The following is a 24698-nucleotide window of genomic DNA, read 5'->3' on the forward strand; positions in this document are numbered from 1 at the left end:
GATAGGCTACAATTCGACTTTTATCAAAGTCGGGAACGTGATGGTACGCATTTCTCCTCCTTACACGAGACATGACAACAACGTTTCACCAGGCAACGCCGGTCAACTGCTGTCTGTGTATGAGAAATCGGTTGGAAACTTTCCTCATGTCAGCACGTTGTAGGTGTCGACACCGGCGCCAACCTTGTGTGAATGCTCTGAAAAGCTAATCATGTGCATATCACAGCATCTTCTTCCTGTCGATTAAATTTCGCGTCTGTAGCACATCTTCGTGGTGTAGCCATTTTAATGGCCAGTAGTGTATTACACTTCACGAAGTAGGTATCGTCGTCATTCGAGAAATGTTCAAAATCAACTATTAACTTGCACCGTCGCACCACATTCATCTGTAGCACATCTTCGTGGTGTAGCCATTTTAATGGCCAGTAGTGTATTACACTTCACGAAGTAGGTATCGTCGTCATTCGAGAAATGTTCAAAATCAACTATTAACTTGCACCGTCGCACCACATTCATCTAGAAGGTTCACACCATCGAGATCGAAGGCGAACTCATTGGTAGTTACAAACCCGTGTAGGACATTTACCTGGGTATCCACTCTTAAAAAATGCATGTAAAATCATATTGGTGTATCGGAGTGACGGGAACTGATGGAATGTGATGCTATGCAGTCGAATGCGAAACAGTCGGAAGTGGAGCTTATCGTAATACTGGCTATCGTTTAAGACGTACCTGCAGACAGTGTTATATATTATAGGCACAGAAAAATACAAACATCCAGAGGCAATGAACTGCAATGTCACACACTTTCAGGACGGATATTTTGGTCTAAAGAAGCATGATATTTGTACACAGACTATGAATCAAGCAAAGGCAAATATTTTGACCAGCTATTGGCCAAAAGCAATGTTCATATCACAGTTTTAGTTCCCTTATTCCCATTTTCCCACTATCGTTTGCTGTGATGCAAATATTACCTACCGTTCTTGTAAGATCACGCACACGAGAACGAATCGCAGGGGCAGAGGACCTCCAAATTCTCGCACCACAATAAATGACTTTCCAGCCAATGCACCAGACAAATTAACAGTCGGCATAATTGCACACAATGCATCTTTGATGTTAGTTGATCTTGATACAACTCGATTCGTACCATTAATTTCTAGGGTTCATTTCATATGCACTTCCTCTTCAAATCCCTATTGGTCTGAGTTGAGAACAAATTCCTTACTGAACGGTGGGGTAAGTCTGATTATCTCATCTACAAATTCTCGGGCCGACTCCGCAGTTTGTTGTGAGTCGTCAAGTTCACACTTTGTTTGAAGTTCTGTTATCTTACGTCTAGCAGCTCTGTAGCACTGCCTGAAGTTATGCAATCACTCAATCTTCCCTTGAAATCAATGCAATCTGTTACATGCAATTTGATGTGCATAACATTGTATGGTATTAAACTAGAGACCTAGAAACGACGGAGAGGCCTCACCCCGCCGTAGCCCTCAGTGGTTAACACCCCCAGTGGTCCACTGGGGTTCGGCCCCCAGTGGACCCCCCCCCCCCCCCCCCCCCCCCCCCCCCCACGCGGGGACGACCAACACCAGACGAGTGTAACCCCAAATGTTTGCGTGGTAGAATAATTACGGTGTACGGGTACAAGGAAATGATGTTTGAGCAGCAATCGCCGACACAGTGTAGCTGAGGCGGAATAACGGGAACCAGCCCGCATTCGCGATGTACCGTACATGGAAAACCGCCAAAAACTATCCACAAGCTGGCCAGAACACTGGACCTCAACACTAATCCGCTGGGCAGATTCGTGCTGGGGACCGGCATGCCTTCCCATTCGGGAAGCACTGCGTTAGACCACGCGGCTAGCCGGGCGGGCTTGCATAACATAGTACGTCACTTTCATGCAAATGTTCTAAATTACATCTAGCATCCCTGAAACGCACAAACAAGCGCACCTTGTCCCCCTCTGAATATCCCTAGTTTTCTTATGCATTTCACGATCATATTGCTGTGGACTTATGTGAAATCCGTTTATATATATCATTACTGTTCTGTGGATGATTTTCCATGCATGTAATTATGTTTAGTACCCGCTCCTTGGACAACTATTCCCCTTTGTTATGTTTCGCAGGAGGCAGGATTTGTGGCTCATTGACTGACAAGTATGAAATACATGGCTCGACACGACACTTGCTCCAGTAACACTTCCACTTCTTAATCATCTGTCTTCATCATTGTACTCGTTGCTCTGCTTTGTATCAGCACCACCAGCACTGTAGTTGCTCGACGACTAAGCAGTTCAGTTACGCTCCTTAGCCTCGTCCCGTACTCGCCATTTTCCTGCCCTGTTGCCATCACGAGCCAATATTATGCATGGTAGACAATACGTGGGGCCTCGAATGCCGTAAGCATAATTGACCTTTTGTGGCACCGAGTGCAGTGCTTAGCACAGTGGACTCGCATTCGGGTGACGGTTCAAAACCCGCGTCCAGCCATCCTGATTTAGTTTTACACTTCAGGCAAATGCCGGGATGGTTCCTTTGAAAGGGCACAGCCGACTTTCTTCCCCATCCTTCCCTAACGCTATGGGACCGATGACCTCACTGTTTGGTCCCCCCCAAACAACCCCCCCCCCCCTTTTGCGACCTCACACTTCTTTGTTAGCAGTGTAAGTAATGTGACCAAATTTAGAACTGACAGTACGTTTACATCGTTAAGACGTAAGTAATAATCATCTTCATAATTTTAACGCAAATCTCGTTCTCATCTGTTTATTTAATCAGTTTGAATGTCATTGTATAAAAATGTCCATAACCGTGTATGTGTTGTAGTGCATCTATCACACTTGTAATGAAATTTTGATGTATAAACCTTTAACAACATCGTCATATATACATAGTCCGCCCCTGGTAGCTAAGTGGTCAGCACGACGGAATATCATACCTAAGTCCCGGGTTCGATTCCCGGTTGGGTCGGATATTTTCTCCACTCAGGGACTGGGTGTTGTGTTATCATCATCATCATCATCATTTCATTCCCGTCGACACGCAAGTCGCCGAAGTGGCGTCAACTCTAAAGACTTGCACCAGGCGAACGGTCTACCAGACGGGAGGCCCTGACCACAAGGCATTTCCATATATACATTAATATATCGTCATGCGCAGCTATAGCGATTCTGAGTCTTATGCAGCCCCCTGGTGAAGATACATAGATGACAGACTGTAGCATGAAGACCACCACAGCAGTTACAATTACCAGTCAATAAATCTTACCAATTATGTTTTAGCTGTTTGTCCATTGAATAGGTGTTTGAAGTGGCTACATGAAAGACAAAATGTCTCGCTTCTACCTAATGCGTAAAACTTTTTAGGTTGGCTGCAATGAAACCCGTGTCCAATGCAGCGCAGTGAACTCTAACAGTTGGACAAATTTAAACACCAAAGAACACGAATTTTGAGAGCGGTGTCTGTAAAAATTCGTTATTGAAACCAGCGGAAAACACAAAATTTTGGCCACTAGCATTTATCCCGTCATATGGCACACGCAGTTCACGAGCGCAGTATGAATGCGAAACCGCTGACCCCTCCGACCTCAAAACAGCGGAAAACGGAAGTGCGGACGGCATTTCCGGAGGCGGGGGAAAACGCCAGATGAAAAGTATCGCGTGTGCTGCATGCGGGCAGCGGACGCCAGTTGGATCAGCTGAGCGCCGACTCGCTGTCCCAACGGGCAGCCACGAAGAGGCAAGAAGGCTGGCCCGAGAGGGGACCCATGGGACGCGCCGGGCTACTCGAATTAAATAAACCACAACGGCTGCGGCCGGCCGTCTGCCGGCGATGAAACCTCCTGCTTATTGCATGACATCGGCCGCCTCTCGTTCGATATTCTCCAGACAGAACCGCAGACGTCCGCCCTGTGCAAACGTAGGCTTCTGGAGCTGTAATACTGTAGTGTGCAACTGGCTCTCTCAAAGACTGGAGTGTCACCATTGTTTCTGATATCTTCTTGTTTCCTCTACCTTACTAAGGAATGTTCATTGCTGTTTACAATGTCTGAATCAGTTTCAAATTTTATTCAGATATGTGAGAAGTTACATCATTAATAGGAGCAATTATTAGTCAAATTAAAAGTTTATTCGGAGTTCGGAACGCTGGGCTTTCATTTTTCTTTTTTTTTAGCTATATCATCTGTTGTTGTTTTATCCACGTTTCATCTTGTGAATTTCGTGGCCGTGATAGTTGACGAATGATGCAACGAGCCACAAATACTTTTTTAAATGTGTTGTGTACACAGGTCCGCGTAGTCAGCGCGTACACAACTTTCCCACTAGAGCGCGCCCCGCTAAGCACAACAGCGCAGGCGCAGCGCTCGTCCGTCTCCGCACTACGAAATGGCGCTGCCATAGAGACGGACCAAATTCTGCTTCCGCAGCCAATGAGATTGCTGCTAACGTAGAACCTTTTCTCGTCACGGATCACACTTGCACAGTGATACATGAATGCGTGAGGTATTATAACGAGTGTACAGACCTCCGATTAGTCAGTCTGCATTTGTCTGCAACAGTCTGTACGAGTTTTACATTTGTCTGTACCAGTCTATAGTCAAGTTTCAGTCTGCGCCTAATAAGATAACCATATTCCTGTACAGAGCCATGAAGATAAATGTATAGACACTTTAGTCAAGTATCAGAGATATATGTGAGAATAAGATTAACGTACCAATACCAAAGGGACTTCAGACTGTCGATTGTAAATAGCATCCAGAACCAAGTTAAGTAATTTTTATGCTTGTTATTATTTTAATAAATATGTGTGAAAATTAATCAAGTTCTGTTTAAAGCTGGTCACCGTCAATCTGCGTGCAAGTGGCATTTCTATCGTCTGACCTAACGGCAGAAGATAAACACGCCACAATAAGACCACGAGACATATTGCTGACACTCGCCTACTTCGTTAGAGCGACAAGTCAGATAATCTGATGGTGTGTGTACTGAAGGTCTTACAGTACGCTCACCACAAACTGTTTTATTTTAGTACCATAACCAGTTTCGTTACACAGATGTTTTGATCAACAGCATGCCGCTTTCTCCACAGTACGTTCCAGTACATGGAGATTTGTTTTGTTGAGGTTCATGTAGTTTTCTGGCCCGATCTATATGTTTTTGAATTCCACACAGCACATGTATACTAAATACATTACTGTGCAACTCTTCATAATATTCTTAAAATGAGTATTGAGCGACACAAGTGTTACACACTTGATATTTTTATTTACAATTAGCACTAAAACAACAAATTTAAAAAGTGTTTGTGGCTGGTTGCGCCATTCACAATCTCTTTCTTAACAAAATAATTATTACAACCTCTGTCACACATATTCATACTTGATTAATAGCTTAGATCATAAGCAATGCTCATCTTCAGGTCTACGAATAAAATGACTTGTGGATGGTATGCCACAACGAATACAGGCGTGCATCAGTGAAGGAGGATGTGTTATTGGGTATTAAAGGTACCGGTGTGTACAGCAATCTGGACCACCACCTCTGAAGTTCTCCGTGTATGGTGGTATAACAAGCAATGTGTGGTTTTCAAGAGCAATAAAAAGGGCAGAAATGATGTTTATGTCGATCTCTATTCCAATTTTCTGTACCCTTCCTTTAGATGACACGACAGAAAATAATTTGAAATTAAAAACATTAAAATTCTACCTGTATACTGAAATTACACAAACTGACATTGTGTAAAATATGAAATACATAAAACATAATCTTATTAATCACCTGTAATGAAAATCACAATTATTGTAAAAGAAGGACATAGTCAAAATTGAACAATACAGGCGATTATGGATTTGCATCATGCATAGTGGTTTCCGACGCCATGGCATTTGTTAACAAGCGTACCTTTGTGATTTTACCTGTACTATACAATGTTGAATATGTTCTTCCTTTAGAAGAATTGTGACTTTTGACTACTTGTGGTTAACACTGTGGTGCAGCTGTCCACTGCAGTGCCAGCTATTAATGTTGCTTATTTTGGATTTTCAATCAGTCATGAGGCTTAAAATGCACGCAGTCCAATCCAGTGGACAGTCCCTTCTTGACCTGTGCTCTGCGTGCATTTTCAGCCTCAGGACTGATTGAAAATGCCAAAGAAGCAACATTAATAGCTGTCAAGTGAAGTGGACAACTGCGCCACTGGGTTAATCAGATACTTTCAATAGAACGTTCCAGCTGTTATACCGTGGTCGTATAAATTTCACATTTAAATCCAAGAGGCTACGCTCCGCCTTAAAATGTCCTCCGCAGATAGTGACGAAACGTTGGGTAATATGTGAAATCCATTCGAGCATGGTATAATGGCCTGGAACATTTTTTTAACTGTGACTCTTACAGTCTGAAAGTTTACATTTTTTATCAGGTACTGTTTCATGCATCTTATATTTTAAACAATCTCAGTCAACATAACTGCAGTGTGCAAGTACAATTTCAATGCCTTTAATTTCAAATGTTTTTCTTTCTGTCTCATCTAAAGAAATAGTCAGTTATTAATGTTTCATTCTATTTCATTTTTAGATCTGCAGATGATTATTGCTTATTATAGGAACTAGTAATCAAATTTGAATAGTAGCAACGAAGGCTGTAGCTATATGTTGTTGTTGTTGTGGTCTTCAGTCCTGAGACTGGTTTGATGCAGCTCTCCATGCTACCTTATCCTGTGCAAGCTTCTGCATCTCCCAGTACCTACTGCTACCTACATCCTTCTGAATCTGCTTAGTGTATGCATCTCTTGGTCTCCCTCTACGATTTTTACCCTCCACGCTGCCCTCCAATACTAAATTGGTGATCCCTTGATGCCTCAGAACATGTCCTACCAACCGATCCCTTCTTCTGGTCAAGTTGTGCCACAAACTTCTCTTCCCCCCAACCCTATTCAATACTTCCTCATTAGTTATGTGATCTACTCATCTAATCTTCAGCATTCTTCTGTAGCACCACATTTCGAAAGCTTCTATTCTCTTCTTGTCCAAACTATTTATCGTCCATGTTTCACTTCCATACATGGCTACACTCCATACAAATACTTTCAGAAATGACTTCCTGACACTTAAATCTATACTCGATGTTAACAAATTTCTCTTCTTCAGAAACGCTTTCCTTGCTATTGCCAGCCTACATTTTATATCCTCTCTACTTCGACCATCATTAGGTGTTTTGCTCCCCAAATAGCAAAACTCCTTTACTACTTTAAGTGTCTCATTTCCTAATCTAATTCCCTCAGCATCGGCCGACTTAATTCGACTACATTCCATTATTCTCGTTTTGCTTTTGTTGATGTCCATCTTATATCCTCTTTCAAGACACTGTCCATTCCAGTCAACTGCTCTTCCAAGTCCTTTGCTGTCTCTGACAGAATTACAATGTCATCGGCAAACCTCAAAGTTTTTATTTCCTCTCCATGGATTTTAATACCAACTCCGAATTTTTCTTTTGTTTCCTTTACTGCTTGCTCAATATACAGATTGAAAAACATCGGGGAGAGGCTACAACCCTGTCTTACTCCTTTCCCAATCACTGCTTCCCTATCATGTCCCTCGACTCTTGCAACTGCCATCTGGTTTCTGTACAAATTGTAAATAGCCTCTCGCTCCCTGTATTTTACCCCTGCCACCTTTAGAATTTCAAAGAGAGTATTCCAGTCAACATTGTCAAAAGCTTTATCTAAGTCTACAAATGCTAGAAACGTAGGTTTGCCTTTCCTTAATCTTTTTTCTAAGATAAGTCGTAAGGTCAGTATTGCCTCACGTGTTCCAGTGTTTCTACGGAATCCAAACTGATCTTCCACGAGGTTGGCTTCTACTAGTTTTTCCATTCGTCTGTAAAGAATTCGTGTTAGTATTTTGCAGCTGTGACTTATTAAACTGATAGTTCGGCAATTTTCACATCTGTCAACACCTGCTTTCTTTGGGATTGGAATTATTATACTCTTCTTGAAGTCTGAGGGTATTTCGCCTGTTTCATACATCTTGCTCACCAGATGGTAGAGTTTTGTCAGGGCTGGCTCTCCCAGGACCGTCAGTAGTTCCAATGGAATGCTGTCTACTCCGGGGGCCTTGTTTCAACTCAGGTCTTTCAGTGCTCTGTCAAACTCTTCACGCAGTATCGTATCTCCCATTTAATCTTCATCTACATCCTCTTCCATTTCCATAATATTGTCCTCAAGTACATCGCCCTTGTGTAGACCCTCTATATACTCCTTCCACCTTTCTACTTTCCCTTCTTTGCTTAGAACTGGGTTTCCATCTGAGCTCTTGATATTCATACAAGTCGTTCTCTTATCTCCAAATGTCTCTTTAATTTTCCTGTAGGCTGTATCTATCTTACCCCTAGTGAGATAAGCCTCTACATCCTTACATTTGTCCTCTAGCCATCCCTGCTTAGCCATTTTGCACTTCCTGTCGATCTCATTTTTGAGACGTTTGTTTTCCTTTTTGCCTGCTCCATTTACTGCATTTTTATATTTTCTCCTTTCATCAATTAAATTCAATATTTCTTCTGTTACCCAAGGATTTCTACAAGCCCTCGTCTTTTTACCTACTTGATCCTCTGCTGCCTTCACAACTTCATCCCTCAAAGCTACCCATTCTTCTTCTACTGTATTTCTTTCCCCCATTCCTGTCAATTGTTCCCTTATGCTCTCCCTGAAACTCTGTACAACCTCTGGTTCTTTCAGTTTATCCAGGTCCCATCTCTTTAAATTCCCACCTTTTTGCAGTTTCTTCAGTTTTAATCTACAGGTCATAACCAATAGATTGTGGTCAGAGTCCACATCTGCCCCTGGAAATGTCTTACAATTTAAAACCTGGTTCCTAAATCTCTGTCTTACCATTAGATAATCTATCTGATGCCTTTTAGTATCTCCAGGGTTCTTCCATGTATACAACCCTCTTTCAGGATTCTTAAACCAAGTGTTAGCTATGATTATGTTGTGCTCTGTGCAAAATTCTACCAGGCGGCTTCCTCTTTCATTTCTTAGCCCCAATCCATATTCACCTACTACGTTTCCTTCTCTCCCTTTTCCTACACTCGAATTCCAGTCACCCATGACTATTAAATTTTCGTCTCCCTTCACTATCTGAATAATTTCTTTTATTTCATCATACATTTCTTCAATTTCTTCGGCATCTGCAGAGCTAGTTGCCATATAAACTTGTACTACTGTAGTAGGTGTGGGCTTCGTATCTATCTTGGCCACAATAATGCGTTCACTATGCTGTTTGTAGTAGGTTACCCGCATTCCTATTTTCCTATTCATTATTAAACCTACTCCTGCTTTACCCCTATTTGATTTTGTGTTTATAACCCTGTAACCTGACCAGAAGTCTTGTTCCTCCTGCCACCGAACTTCACTAATACCCACTATATCTAACTTTAACCTATCCATTTCCCTTTTTAAATTTTCTAACCTACCTGCCCGATTAAGGGATCTGACATTCCACGCTCCGATCCGTAGAAGACCAGTTTTCTTTCTCCTGATAACGACATCCTCTTGAGTAGTCCCCGCCCGGAGATCCGAATGGGGAACTATTATACCTCCGGAATATTTTACCCATGAGGGCGCCATCATCATTTAATCATACAGTAAAGCTGCATGCCCTCGGGAAAAATTACGGCTGTAGTTTCCCCTTGCTTTCAGCCGTTCGCAGTACCAGCACAGCAAGGCCGTTTTGGTTAATGTTGCAAGGCCAGGTCAGTCAGTCATCCAGACTGTTGCCCCTGCAACTACTGAAAAGGCTGCTGCCCCTCTTCAGGAACCACACGTTAGTCTGGCCTCTCAACAGATACCCCTCCGTTGTGGTTGCACCTACGGTACGGCCATCTGTATCGCTGAGGCACGCAAACGTCCCCATCAACGGCAAGGTCCATGGTTCATGGGGGTCCCCGGCACGAATCCGTAGCTATATATATTTTTAAAAATATCTGAACAGTTGCGGAATATCTCGAACAATATGTCATCCATTACTAAAATCATCACTTTTGTTACTAAATACTCCTTGTTGGAGTGAGTACAATTCTCAAGAGAATGTGGTTTCTTAATCTAGATTCGCTTTAGGAAATTGGGAATTTTTGGTAAGCACTATGGGACCAAACGGCAGAGTCATCGGTCCCTCAGCTTACACACCGTTTAATCTAACTTAAACTAATTTACCCTAATGACAGCCCGTCTGGCTATCCGCTCGGTCTAACGCGCTGCTTTCCGAGAGGGAAGGCGTGATGGTCCCCGGCACGAATCCGCCCCGCGGATTAGTGTTTAGGTCCGGTGTGCCGGCCAGCCTGTGGATGGTTTTTAACGCGGTTTTCCATCTGCCTCGGCGAATGCGGGCTGGTTCCCCTTATTCTGCCTCAGTTACACTGAGGCGATTTCTGAGCAAACACTGTCTCCACGTACACGTACACTATAATTACTCTACCTACCACTGCGGTTACATTCGTCTGGTATGAGACGTTCCTGGGGTGGGGGTGGAGTTTACTGGGGGCGGAACCGCACAATAACCCTGGGTTCGGTGTGGGGCGACGGTGAGGTGGGTTGGACTGCTGTGGTCTATTGTGGGATTATGACCCACTGAGGGCTACGGCCGGACGAACCGTCTCCGTCGTTTCTGGGTCCCCGGTTGAATATACAATAAACAATACATACACCCTAACAACAACAAATGGTTCAAATGGCTCTGAGCACTATGGGACTTAACATCTGAGGTCATTGGTCCCCTAGAACTTAGAACTAGTTAAACCTAACTAACCTAAGGACATCACAAACATCCATGCCCGAGGCAGGATTCGAACCTGCGACCGTAGCGGTTTTGCGGTTCCAGACTGTAGCGCCTTTAACCACATGGCCACTTCGGCCGGCTCCTAACGACAACACACCCACGCCCGAGGGAGGACACGAACCTCCGATGGGGGCAGCCGCGCGAACCGTGACAAGGCGCCTCTGACCGCGAGGATACCCCACACGGCTCGCTTTAGATATCCTGCTGTTAAGTTTCTAGTTGCACTACCGCAACAACCGCTGTTACCGTTTTACACAGGAATCGTGGCTGGGAGGTGCACGGTTCAGATGGATACCCGCACAGTCTAAGATGTTCCACGGTTTTCCCAGTACCTTCAGGTGAGTGATGCTACGGTCTGCGTCAGTTCCTTTTCGAATCTTTGGTCAGTTAGTATATTACCCTTCCTCTCATCCATTAAACGACCTTTTAACCTCGCACGAACCACTTCTACTTCGCCGTGAACACAATTTCCCCTGTTGATGCTACGTATACATTTGCGAATAAATAGGATAACGACGAGCAAAATATCTATTTTACCTCTGGATTTTCCATGAGAGACACTAGAACTGAGTCTGGAAGATTAGAAAGAGTTAGTACAGAGTACATCAACTGTAGCGTTGATAAAGGTGCTACTAGAAGGACGTTCGGGCTTCACGAAACACTGAATCAATTCGTCGAGGGCGGGCAAGGAAACAGGCTTTTGTTTTGTTTAAGAAGTGTTCCATAATCCGCAGCAAATTATTCAAAAACATTACAGCTACGACTTGAGTCTCGTAACCACCGTTTTACAGTACTGTACCCTCTCTTATATTATTAATGACTTCCACTGATGTTACACTAATAGACGGCTTCAGATGGCAGCGATCTAAATGTGCTACAAATTGTTCCAGAAGTACAGCTAGTTGTTAATTGGTCCTACGTGTGTATCTCCAGCATGTCAGTAGAATCGATTTTCCAATCATTTAGGCGTTATAAAACAATAGCGAAAGAAAATTTTCCTGTTGGAATACAATATGGTGGTTCTATCAGCGACTTCTCGTGCCCTACGTTTGCGTCCACTGCTAGGGTTCACGTGCCGGATGGAAATGTTGCCTGCCTGTTCTATAGAGTGCATTCTACCAATTAGAACAGACAGTGGAATCTGGACTATGTTGTCACAGACTGCAATTCTCTCAAATACAGTTAGCAACAGCCACAGAAAAATTTACAAATAATTTCAGGAAAATATCTTGCGCTAAAGAAACAGACTCGGTTCCCCTCAAACTTCATTTCACATCAGGGATCATAGTATAGATTAATAATGCTCCAATATGAATATCATTAATTACAACCGACATATGTATACAAGTCGTAATGGCACACCTGCAGCTGAGAATTTACTGTGCTACATTTGCTCCTTAGGCATTTAAACTTGAGGGATACGCAAACCAAAATGGGCATATCATCTGACTCTTCAGTCCATTTTCCGACTGTCAACTAAGCAAGGCTACAGGCAGAAAGGAAAAAGAGCCTTAGCTCTTTCGAAGATAGTGACTTTATGTGTAATACATTTTACCATTGGAAAAAAGTATTCCCTCGGCTACAGTTTTCAATTCTTCTTTTGCCTCTAATTGAAATTCAGAATTATCTTGGTGACATTCTCCATAGATTTCGGAAGTCGGAAGTATATCAAAAATATTGAGTACATAGAAAGCGCCTTGTTTGTTTGTTTGTGTGTGTGTGTGTGTGTGTGTGTGTGTGTGTGTGTGTGTACTTGGCTCTGTCATAAAATGTCCAGTACCAGGACAGACGTAAATGAGGTTGATTTTTGGAAATTTGTACGCTTGTCATTACAATAAGCTAGTGTTTACGTCCTCCACATATTTCTGCATTAGTTCCATTCATTGTTAAAGATTTTTTCGCATCTCGATTATCCACGCCGATGCGCTGGCGCATAACCGTTTTTGGCGAGGCCACTACACTACCTCTCCACTGCCACTGAGTTGGGATTGTGATGAAACTGGTCACATCGGAAAGACACAGTTCAATGTCGAAGAGAAATACCATTGCGCACAATATGCCAAGATAAATAGTTATTCAGTCATACAAGCAGTCCAGTAGATTTTGGATCTAAGTAGTATGTGTCTAATCGGTTAACCCTAGATGTGGATTGGTTTCATGAAGTGAATTGCATTCCTGGTAAACAGTGAAGATTTTCAATATTACTGACAAGCAAAATGAATAGACAGGTAGTATTCATTAAGAAATTATGCCAACATGTGTCTTTTCTCTTTTACAGCTTGTATAACAATTACAAAAGAAACCGATATTTATGATTCGTTCCTCATAGTATCGTATAGTTATATATAATGCAAATGCATTGCAATGCGTGCACTTTGCGAGTTCTAGCTATAGTTTTCTCGTCAAACAAATTTCTGTCGGCTCAACAATAGTACTACGTAAATGTTTCACAAAGACAAACATTGGGGTACTGTTCTAACCGGTAATACAAATAATCAGGAAAAAGGACTTACGCTGCACCGTCAGTCAAGACACTTCATGATAGCAGCGCTGTGGATCACTCACCTGAAAGAATAAGAAACTGAATTACCTTAACTGTTTATGTGAATTGTAAACTGTTGGCATTCAACACAAGTTTGAACAATGACAATGCATTTCTGGATGAAGACTGTGAAAACAAATTGTTTCGTGTCCTGCAATGTGATACAAGACAAATGCTGTCTAAAGACGTGTAACTGACGCTTCCAGAAGTGGAAGAAGATTTAAAATTTAGCTTCAGTGTAAAAATTGATTAACCAGTAAAGAAACATGTTAGTTTAGCGCTGTATATTAGAACCTTCCAGTAGTGCAGAAAGTTTAAAAATGTACCCGAATTGTAGAAAGTCAATAACCAGAAAATCAAACTATAGTTTATAAGTTACCTGTGATCTTATTCGTCTTGCTTTATTGCTGTAGGTTGTACACAATTTATTGATACGTTAACTACTCCAGACAAAATGGTGGTAGAATAATAACCAAAAATCAGCTACTTTATTTTCATTACCCACGTTTTACATTTCATTTAATTCAGGTTTTTATCGCACTTTTCACAGCATGAACGAAGAAATGGAAAGCTCCCCAGAAATCAAATACTTGTGTTTCACATATCTCTTCACAGTGCTTTGTCACAATATTGTTACAATGATATTTTAAAGAACTATTATATACTGTTCTCTTTATTCTTAGAAAACCATTTTGAATTCAGCATGTCATTTGATCTTAAATTCTAATAATCGTGCTTAGTCTCATGTAACTAACGAGTAAACAAACAGTCTTAAGGTGATTACGACGTATATTTCAGCGTTTATGGGTTTTTAAGGATTTAATACAGAGTTGATAACAAATTTTTCGTAATACACGGGCTGTTATAGTTTAGGATGATATCATTCTAGCAATTGAACATAGATTCATTGGCTTTTAAAGTTTCCTTTGATATTTTGGTAACAAATCTGGAAGGGTGTACCTATTGTAAAATCTCTGGGGTCTTGAGAAGGACCATTTGAATTTGCTGTGGTAGAGACCCTGTTTTATGTTGGCAGCATGATTTCGAAGGATTATGCAGTAATTCATTGTCGCCTAGGGGACCCCGAATGCGAATATAATGTTTAGAACACTCTTCAGATAAGAGGCTTTATTCCTGCTATTCCATTATAAAATTTTCGAGTGTTTGTTTTTTATATTCTATTTGTTTTATAGTACGTATTTTATGTATATTCATCCATTTATATAAATGGAAAATAACCACATAAACCATTCGAATAGGTCTCACATGTTTTTGCAAGTTAATTAAATGTTCGTGGTATCTGTCTCTTTCTGGCTTCATACGACCATGTTTCAACGAAATTATGTCAATACCAACAACTGTGTATAACGGATGGACCGTTTCAAACAAGCAGGAGGAAGTAACGTGAAGAAAGGTATTATCAGTTATTGAAAATATAGACATAAAACATATTAATAATGATTGTAACATTGAAAGCATTGCATAATTCATAGCGTTAATTTAGATGAATGCATAATTCTCTTGTAAGATTGTCGAAATATCCTTGTCTGAAAGATACATAAGTGTTAAGATCGGCAACAACATATCCTATGAATGCTTACATGTCTCCGAGTATACAGATGGAACCCATACAAGGATGGCTGGACCAATCTTCTACAACGTCAGGCTTTTATTTCCATCGTTATACATCAAATTTAGATTAAGAGTGGTAAAGGTCTGCATTTAATAACATGGGCACGTTGGTTTGCAGAACAAGTTATCTGCTTCTGGGACTGACGTCTTCACGGTGTAGATGTTTAAAGTGGCATGTAGCAGCAACCGTAGCCTGCGCCAGAACAAAACGACGGCACTCTGTGTGTGTGTGTGTGTGTGTGTGTGTGTGTGTACGTGTGTGTGGTGCTCGCAGGGCGCGTAAATCACCGACAGAGCTGCCGGGGTTTCCTCGTGGCGCCGCCTTGTAAGCGCCGCTGATGTATTAAACATCTTGCAGCGCGCAGGAAATTACTGTGTCGCCCAGCCTCCACAACTCGAGCGGCAAGCACTTCTTTGCTACCATCATGTACAGCGAGAGCAACAGCGCAGACATCACAAGAGTGTGCATAGCTTAGAAGCTGCTGTAATAGTTTAAGTGAACAGTAGGTAACAGAAATCAGCTTTTTTTCCCCACACAAATTGGAAAGTCAACAACATAAAAACGCTTATTATTGGGTTGAAACATTAAAGTATACTGCATTTTGCTTAATAGGACGATGCGGAATGACGTGTAGGCGGTAAATTCGTGACAGCTTTACGTTTATTTTTTGCACCTCTAAACACCAGAACTAGTTTCGTTTCGTTCAATAGAACTGACTTTCTCATTTTCGAGACGCCACAATTAAACTTCACTTGGGGATAGGACGCGGGAACTGCTACACGCAAGCAAAACTTCTACACGACCTCCCGAACCCACTTGCATAGTTCCTTTTAAGATCTTCGCCCATTCTTCCCGAGAAACAGGCGGAATGCTGTAGCTCCGGCAGAAAGTTCCGTGACCGCCTGTTCTGAAAAGTCTAGACCACTCAGGCGTACAATGAGAACCGTCTTGCCCGCCTGGAATTTTCTCGAAAGCGCGGTCTTCACGCCATGGTGCTCACATCTCCAAACAATAGAAGACTCCGAACAATAGGAAATACTCCAGAAGCACAAATCGAAATAAAATAAACTCACAACTCCAAACAATAGAAGACTCCGAACAATAGGAAATACTCCAGAAACACAAATCGAAACAAAATAAAAACTGACCCGTAACCATAAGTTCTCATTTTATGAAAGCGCCGAGTTTCTCAGCCCCATAACCGAATGGTTGCACCTAATGCCTTTCCCAAACAAATGATATTTCCTTATTTATCCCGTGCGCGTATCGCCTTCTCCTGTTCTAAGGCATCATCATTGGGATCTATAACGATACAGTTTTGTTAGTTTTAGATTATTAATCAGTTCACTTCGCGATTTTTTGTAAAAAAAGTAATTACTTACGATTTGCTGATCTGCGTTTTCTCACATCTGGTCTAGAGGTCGCACTACCACCTTTACCACTGCCATATAATCACATCTTTGTTTTCTCGCCTTCCACACACTGTTCGCCATGTTTCTCACTCTTTTTTTGTGGTGGACTATCGTTCTTTTGTCACTCGATACAACTGTTTGGTCGTACACTGTTTTTCACAACGTAAATATTGCGACTCCATTTCGTGTTTCATCTTCTTTGGTATGTTTACCTATTTGTTGCCAACCTAACGAAGTATATATTCGAGACTAAATCCAATTTTATGATGTTTATACCGTGTGTGTGTATGAATGAGAGAGAGAGAGAGAGAGAGAGAGAGAGAGAGAGACGGAGAGAGGGAGGGGGATAGAGCCAACGAGGTTTCTTTTTTTTTGGGGGGGGGGGGGGGGGGGAAATGTACTAGCTGTTAGCCAGTGGTTGAAAACTTTGGTAACAGCTGATTTGACTTTTCGATTCAGTATTGTAGCCCTCTCTCTCTCTCTCTCTCTCTCTCTCTCTCTCTCTCATTATACACACACACGGTATAAACATCATAAATAGAAGTTAATCTGGAACGTATACTTCGTTAGGTTGGCAACAAATAGTTAAACATACCAAAGAAGTTGAAACACGCAATGGAGTCCCAATATTTACGTTGTGAAAAACGGTATACGACGAAAAACTTGTATCGAGTGACAAAAGAACAATAGCACACCGCAAAAAAGAGTGAGAAACATGGTGAACAGTTTCTGGAAGGGAGAACACAAAGATGTGATTATATGGCAGTGATAAAAGTGGTGGTGCGACCTCCAGACCAGATGTGAGGAAACGCAGATCAGAAAATCGTAAGTAATTACTTTTTTTTTTACAAAAAATCTCGAAGTGAACTGTTTAATAATCTAAAAGTAACAAAACTGTATCGTTATAGATCCCACTGATGATGCCTTAGAACAGGAGAAGGCGAGACGCGTATGGGATAAATAAAGTAACTAGCGGCAGGACAAGGCAGTTTTATTTACAAAACAAGTATTTATATGCTTGTTGCGGAGGATGGCCACACAAACAAACTTGTAAATGAAATTTCACTTCATCACTCACCACGGTTCGTTCTAACACTTCTTCATTTGACTATGCAATTCTTACACACTGCCTGTCTCTTTACTGGATACTTAGTCTGCAATTTCTATGAAATCTATTTGAATCTCTTCTCTGGAATCCTTCTCGTCGTTTACTATGCTAAACTTTAACTGTTAGGTGGCTCTAAGTAATACGTACGTTGTCTGCATCTACAGTGTTACTCAGCAGTTTACAATTAAGTGCCTGGCAGTTAGTTTATCGAACCATCTTTAAGCTACTTCTCCTCCATTCCTCTTTTGAATAGTGCGAGAGCAAAACGAAATTTTTCTGTGTGAGCTCTGATTTCTCTTATTTTATTGTGATGATCATTTCTCCCTATGTAAGAGAGCGCCAACAAAATATTTTTACAATCTGAGAAGAAATTTGGTGATTGAAATTTGATGAGAAGGTCCTGCCGTAGTGTAAAAAAAGGCCTATGCTCTAATGAGGGCCACCTCAGTTCGGGTATCTTATCCGTGGCACTCTCTCGCCTGTTTCGCGATAATACAAAACGAGCTACCTTTCTCTTCCGAAATTACTTCATCTAAGAAGACGAACACAATAGTCCAGAATTCGAATCACGAACTGCTGCCAAAACGAACTTGAACATACATAACCTTGGTGCAGCAAACCATCTTGAATCACTTAACAAAGGCAAGCGCTTCGGTCCAGACTGTATACCAGTTTCATAGTGTTCTGATATAATAGATCCGTACTTAACACTCATATACAACAGCTCGACTAACGAAATCTCCTTACCTAAAGATGGTAATCATGCACAGCTTACACCAATACTCAAGAAAGGAAATAGGAGTAATCCGATTAATCACAGAGACATATCACTGGCGTCGATTTGCAGTAGGATTTTGAACATATCCTGTGTTCGAATATTGTGAACTACATCGAGGAAAGCTATCTGTTGACACACAGTCAGCACGCTTTCAGAAATATAATTTTCGTGAAACGTAACTAGTTTTTTATTCCTTCGAAGTAACGGATACCATCGTCAGATCGTCTCAAATTAATTCCACATTACTAGACTTCCAAAAAGCTTTTTTTTAAGGATACAATCGAGCGGCCCACTCAGACTATCATTTACCGTGCAGTACAGTCATCAGAAGTTTAAAAACAATTGGAAAGTGATGTAGATAACATATCTTCATGGTGCGTAAAGTTGCAATTGTGAAGTCACCAACATGAGTACAAAAAAAGGAAATCCGTTAAATTTCGGTTACACGATAGATCAGAGAAATCTGTAATTTCTAGTATTAAGTTGAACTGACAGCCTTTAGATCTGCCTGATTTTTCCACCAGTTCAGTTTAATACTAGAAATTACAGTTACGAAGAAATTAAACTGGAACGATTGTTTGGATAATGTTGTGGGGAATGCAAACCAAACACTGCGTTTTGCTGGCAGAACACTCTGATGATGCAACAGATCTACTGTAGAAACTGTCTACAGCTTGTCCATCCTCTGTTAGCGCACTGCTGTGCAGTATGGGATCCTTACCAGTTAGGATTGACGGAGAACCGAAGATGTTCAAAATTATCGCGAAATTGGGGAGGGAGTGTCACTGATATGATACGCGAGTTGGTGGTGCCAATCGTTGAAACAAATGCGCACGAAAATCTCCGTCGTCCTCCTCCGAATACGAGAATGTTCTGTAGACACCCACCTACAAAGGGATAAATAATCGCTATAATGAATCAAGAGAAATCAGAGCTCGTAGAGAATGATTTAAACGTTCATAATTCTTGGAAATGTAATTGGGATAAAACAGCGATCTGATTAGATAATTAGTCGTGATATTATTGTCGTGATCGGAAATAAAAACAGATTATTGTTTTAAAATGAAGTGTTCGTTTTTCCCGCGCTCTGTTAGCGAGTGGAATGTACAGAAATAGTGTAAAAGTGGTTCGATGAACCCTTTGCCAGTCACCTGAGATTGAGGTGCAGAGTAGACACGTTGATGTAGATGTGGAATCAAGACTCGAGCATGAAATGTCCTCTTCTCTTCAGCAGCGACCTTAACCTTAAAACATGTTAGTATGTCACTTTGACTCACCCAAATTCTCTTTATCTGATGGTTCCATCCAAACTTCTTTGCGTTTTCCAGGGCTATTATCCTGGGTGTGGACATACTCCGAATTGGCTAGCTTATGTTCCTCTTCTGGCCAATCAAATTATTGTTCACCATCCTTGTGAAACATTTTGTACTGCCAGCAATCCCAACGTCTGGAGGACCGTACGCATTATATTGTAGCCAAAATTCCTCTCACCTTTCGAACTGCATGTTGCCAGGTAACAGTTTATGTTTTGCGTTCTATAGACCCGTCCATTTGTCTCCTCCTCCTCCTCCTCCGCTAATATCTCCTTTAACTTCAGCAGGGCAATGTCTCTGATCTGCTATCCTTCCCACATGTTTGTCAGCAGGAGGCCATTCACGGCAAGCGTCTTTCCCTTATCTAATTACGTATCTTCCATTTCACACTGACATTGGACGTCCTATGGAGGCATCCAACTGTCTCCTCTGCCCCCTCATCTGGTAGCGTTTCCGTTTTCTCTAGTTTTACAGGCTGTTTAAATCTGCGCCCATTTCATACTTCTCATACACAGAGGTCAGAACACCGGGGTCAGGAATTTTTGCTCCTTTTGCGTATAATGTGCGGAGGCACTGGCATCTCCCTCGCCAGGACGCTTGTTTTCAAAAATGTTCAAATGTGTGTGAATTCCTAAGGGACCAAACTGCTGAGGTCATCGGTCCCTAGACGTACACATTACTTAAACTAACTTATGCTAAGAACAACACATACGCCCATGCCCGAGGGAGGACCCGAACTTCCGGCGGGAGGGGCCGCGCAATCCGTGTCAGGGCGCCTCAAACTCCGCGGCCACTCCGCGTGGCGCTTGTTTCCCACAACGGCGGCAGAGGCTCCGCGGTTAGCCAGGTCCGGTGTACTGCGTCTTGGCGATGTGATGTCCAAAGCCGGATGTGTTACAGAGTATGTAACAGGAGTTTACAGCACACTCGAAAATCAGTTATAATGAGAATGAAATTCTCTATAATAAATGTAAAGTACTTCCACTTAATAACGAAATAATAAAACCACATGACAAATTTCTCTTTTCTGTGCGACGTCGGCGACTGGATGGACAGCGTACGAAATAAAGAGAACAGTGAAATTGTTCTTGATCGCCTTTGATAAAGTAAATAAACAGTGCTTCCCATGTGGCTATGAATTCTACGTTTAGTGTTCGTTACGTTGTGATTTAAAGTGATGAAAAGGTGCTTGATGAAATTGCTTGGAAGAGGCAAAAAAGCAAATGGTCGAGGTAGTAGAGTGGTGTGGACAAATTGCGACTCTAATGGGAGTGACATTGGGACGAGCGGAAAATGGAGTAGTATAATGTGGAGTCAATGGATCAAGGTATTTTTTGTTGTACTCAAAGAGAGAAAAACAATCCTGAGTACGTCCTAATTGAGGAAGATACACCAGAAAGCGTGGGAAAAATCATGGACAAATATCACAGAAAAAATGCCGGAACAAGCAGGTACCAGCGCAAGGACAATAATGAAACAAAAAGAAACATAGGTGCCTCTCGGCGCTCAAACATTTGCCGAAAACCAGATTTCGGTATGTGCAAACGTTCACGAAATAAAAGTGCGATATAATATTTCCCTCATGCGGAATTGTTATGCCGACTTGAACAATTAAATTCCTGTGCCTGGTAAATCATCCTACGGCCAAATACTTGATCTCATCCAACGCACAAAAGACGGCTTCGAACGGAAGCAGACAACTGGAGTCGCTTTTATACATCTTTCGGGTGCGTATTATACTATCAGCCAACGGCTGCTCGTTAAATTTTATAACACGGCTAAGACCTTCCGAATGACAAAATTAGAGGAATCTCTCCTTCAAAATAGACACCTAGGTAACGCTACAGGGAGGAACAGCTGCTGGAGAAGGCAAAAAAATGGCCCATCCCAAGTGTAACACCTACAGCGCCTCTCGGTGTTGAAAAAAAAAATAGCTCCCAAATTAGCTCCCATGTCCTTAAAATATCAATTCACAAAATGACCCAAGTCCCTCCACAAGTAGTAATTACGAAAAATAAATAAAAAACAGAGGAAAATATCTAGTATAGAAAGCAAAAGAAAAGAAAAGAAAAATTTAATTATAAATTTTAGAAACGTGGGAGAGGGGAATAAACAATAGAAAATATTAAAATATTAGTTATTCCAACACGCAAGAAAATCAATATTATAGTCATAGAATGTAGGTCTGGGACACCAAAGATAGTGTTTATTAAAGTATAAATAGCCATACGTAGTAATTACGATACTCCAGCCTCTAGTCTGTTCTAGTTCGGAAGTTATTTAGGACGTACAGCTTTAGAGAACAACAATTGGGACTTAATTAAATGGGGATCAAGAATAGATCGTGACGAGATTGTTTTTGAGGATTGTCAATTCAAGACTTTAATTTGGACATTTATCAGATTAGATAAACGGGAAGGTGAATAAATAGCAATCTCTTTGGCTTTAATGTCAATTCGTTTAAACGCTTTACTCAATTGAGAATTTTAACCTGATTCGGACTTTGAATTGTGATAGTGGGAAACTTTAACTTCACGCGACTAGTGATCATAGTTAATGACAGTTTGCGGATATTAAATAGAAATAACTTATTTACCGAAAGTGACAGGGTATTATCTAACATCTCTGATGCTAGCGAGAATCCTACTTAGACATCCAATTAAAGAACTTCTTTGAATGAGATCGTATGAGTGAACCTATTTACTAATAATTCTTGTCAATAAATTGCAGTTGTTAATTTGAAACATAATACAAGTCTTGAACATTACTTTAACTTAGATTAATAAACGTTAAGGTTACGTGATCTACGCCAAGAACAAACTAGCGATTCGTAACTAAAACAATTGAACGAAAGGTTAAAGTATCGTCGTCTGTAAACATTGGTAGTAAAGCTACTATAGATTTTTTCTCTCAGAGTTGGGAAGGTAGTGACCCATGCTTAACATTGGGTTTTAAGAGTAATCAAACTGATACTTAGCCGGGGTAATATTAAATAAAAGTAAAACCCTTCAATGACAGTCAATGTGTAAAAAATAAAATCAAACTTTCACCTATTAGATGGAAAAATGAAAACACAAAAAGGGCCGCTACACAAGACAATGTCCCGTCATGAACGTTTAAAACATATGGACACATGACCAGCGTATAGACGCTGAGACGAGATAATTTATACATACGGGTGATACCACCGCGGCCTGACAAGGAAAATAGTTTGAGGAAATGGAAACGAAACTCATGCGGACTCGCGAAGACTTGACTGGCTGCTACAGAGAAAATCTTTGCAAAACTCTGGTGTGTGCTTCCTGCCTTAGAAATAAAGACACGCATATGCAACTGAAAGTGGTGTGGTAGGGTCAGGAAATGGTCCATAACTGTCCGAAATATTTGGGATCCGATTTGACAGGATTCTGACACTTCGGAAGCACTGTCAAAACGTTAAGGGAAGAGTATGTGCGAGGAAAAATATCATTCGAAAACTGACCAGCAGGAAATTCGGAGGTCAACCAAAAATTCTGTACTACTCCACACAAGTTAAATACGTCGACGTGCGACTAATGAGACAGTGCACATATTATGTAGTTGCCTAAAACTAACGCCAGTTCAGTAAATTTGCCCTATTGTCAGCGTAGCTCCGTCCACAGTCAGAAGGCAAGTTGTAGCTGAGTCCCGAAAGAGGAAACAGTCTGATTACACAGACATCCGTTATACAACTACCGAATACAGCACAGCCATCTGAAGTGCTTGCGAAGTTTATGCGAGTGACCAACACTTCAGACGAGCCGCCTGAAACACGGTGAGAAGATTTCTGGGAAACTATTAATCAGGCGCCAATAAAGCCTAAACAACAACTGCTTGCTGGGAATCATCTACTGTTTCCGACGGAAGGGCGCTTAGCCGCTTGAGGACTGGCGTCTCGTGGTGCAATACCAAGTTGAGAAAATGATGACATAAAGAGAGCGACTGACTCGAGTGTGATACAATACAAGATCAACAACAACTAATGATATGCCCAAAAACAGCCAAAATTTACACTGTGACAGAGCTTGTTACAGTATATGACAAAGCCATCCATGCGGCTGATTACCGGAAATACGCAGTATAGTTGGTGATCGGGCGTGTGAAGTAAGTACCGCTGAAAACTGTACATTAGTATCTATATCTACATACCTACTCCGCAAACTATCGTATGGTAAGTGGCGGAGGGTACCTCGTATCAGTGCTATTTATTTTCTTCGAGTGTCCTACTCACAAATGGAGCGAGATAAAGCGACTTCTATATGCCTCTGTACAAGCCCTAATCTCTATTGTCTTATCTTCGCAGTCCTTAAGCGAAATGTACTTTGCAGCAGCAGAATCGTTTTGCAGTCAGCTTCAGGCACCGATTCTTCGTGTTTTCTCAATAGCGTCTTGAGAGAAAAACGTCTTGCTCCGTCCTGAAACTCCCATTTGAGTTCAGTAAGCATCTCCATAATACTCGCATTTTGATCAAACCTACCGGCAATAAATTAGCAGCACGCCTCTAAATTTCTTCGATCCTTTTCTTTAATACGACTTGATGTGGTCGCACTAGTGTTTTACGCACGGCATCGTTTATAGATGAGCTAGCTACACTTCCTAGACTCTCCAGTTGGTAACTACACTCCTGGAAATTGAAATAAGAACACCGTGAATTCATTGTCCCAGGAAGGGGAAACTTTATTGACACATTCCTGGGGTCAGATACATCACATGATCACACTGACAGAACCACAGGCACATAGACACAGGCAACAGAGCATGCACAATGTCGGCACTAGTATAGTGTATATCCACCTTTCGCAGCAATGCAGGCTGCTATTCTCCCATGGAGACGCTCGTAGAGATGCTGGATGTAGTCCTGTGGAACGGCTTGCCATGCCATTTCCACCTGGCGCCTCAGTTGGACCAGCGTTCGTGCAGGACGTGCAGACCGCGTGAGACGACGCTTCATCCAGTCCCAAACATGCTCAATGGGGGACAGATCCGGAGATCTTGCTGGCCAGGGTAGTTGACTTACACCTTCTAGAGCACGTTGGGTGGCACGGGATACATGCG

The sequence above is a fragment of the Schistocerca serialis genome, chromosome 1 (assembly GCF_023864345.2).
Source record: "Schistocerca serialis cubense isolate TAMUIC-IGC-003099 chromosome 1, iqSchSeri2.2, whole genome shotgun sequence".
In the NCBI taxonomy this organism is placed as follows: domain Eukaryota; kingdom Metazoa; phylum Arthropoda; class Insecta; order Orthoptera; family Acrididae; genus Schistocerca; species Schistocerca serialis.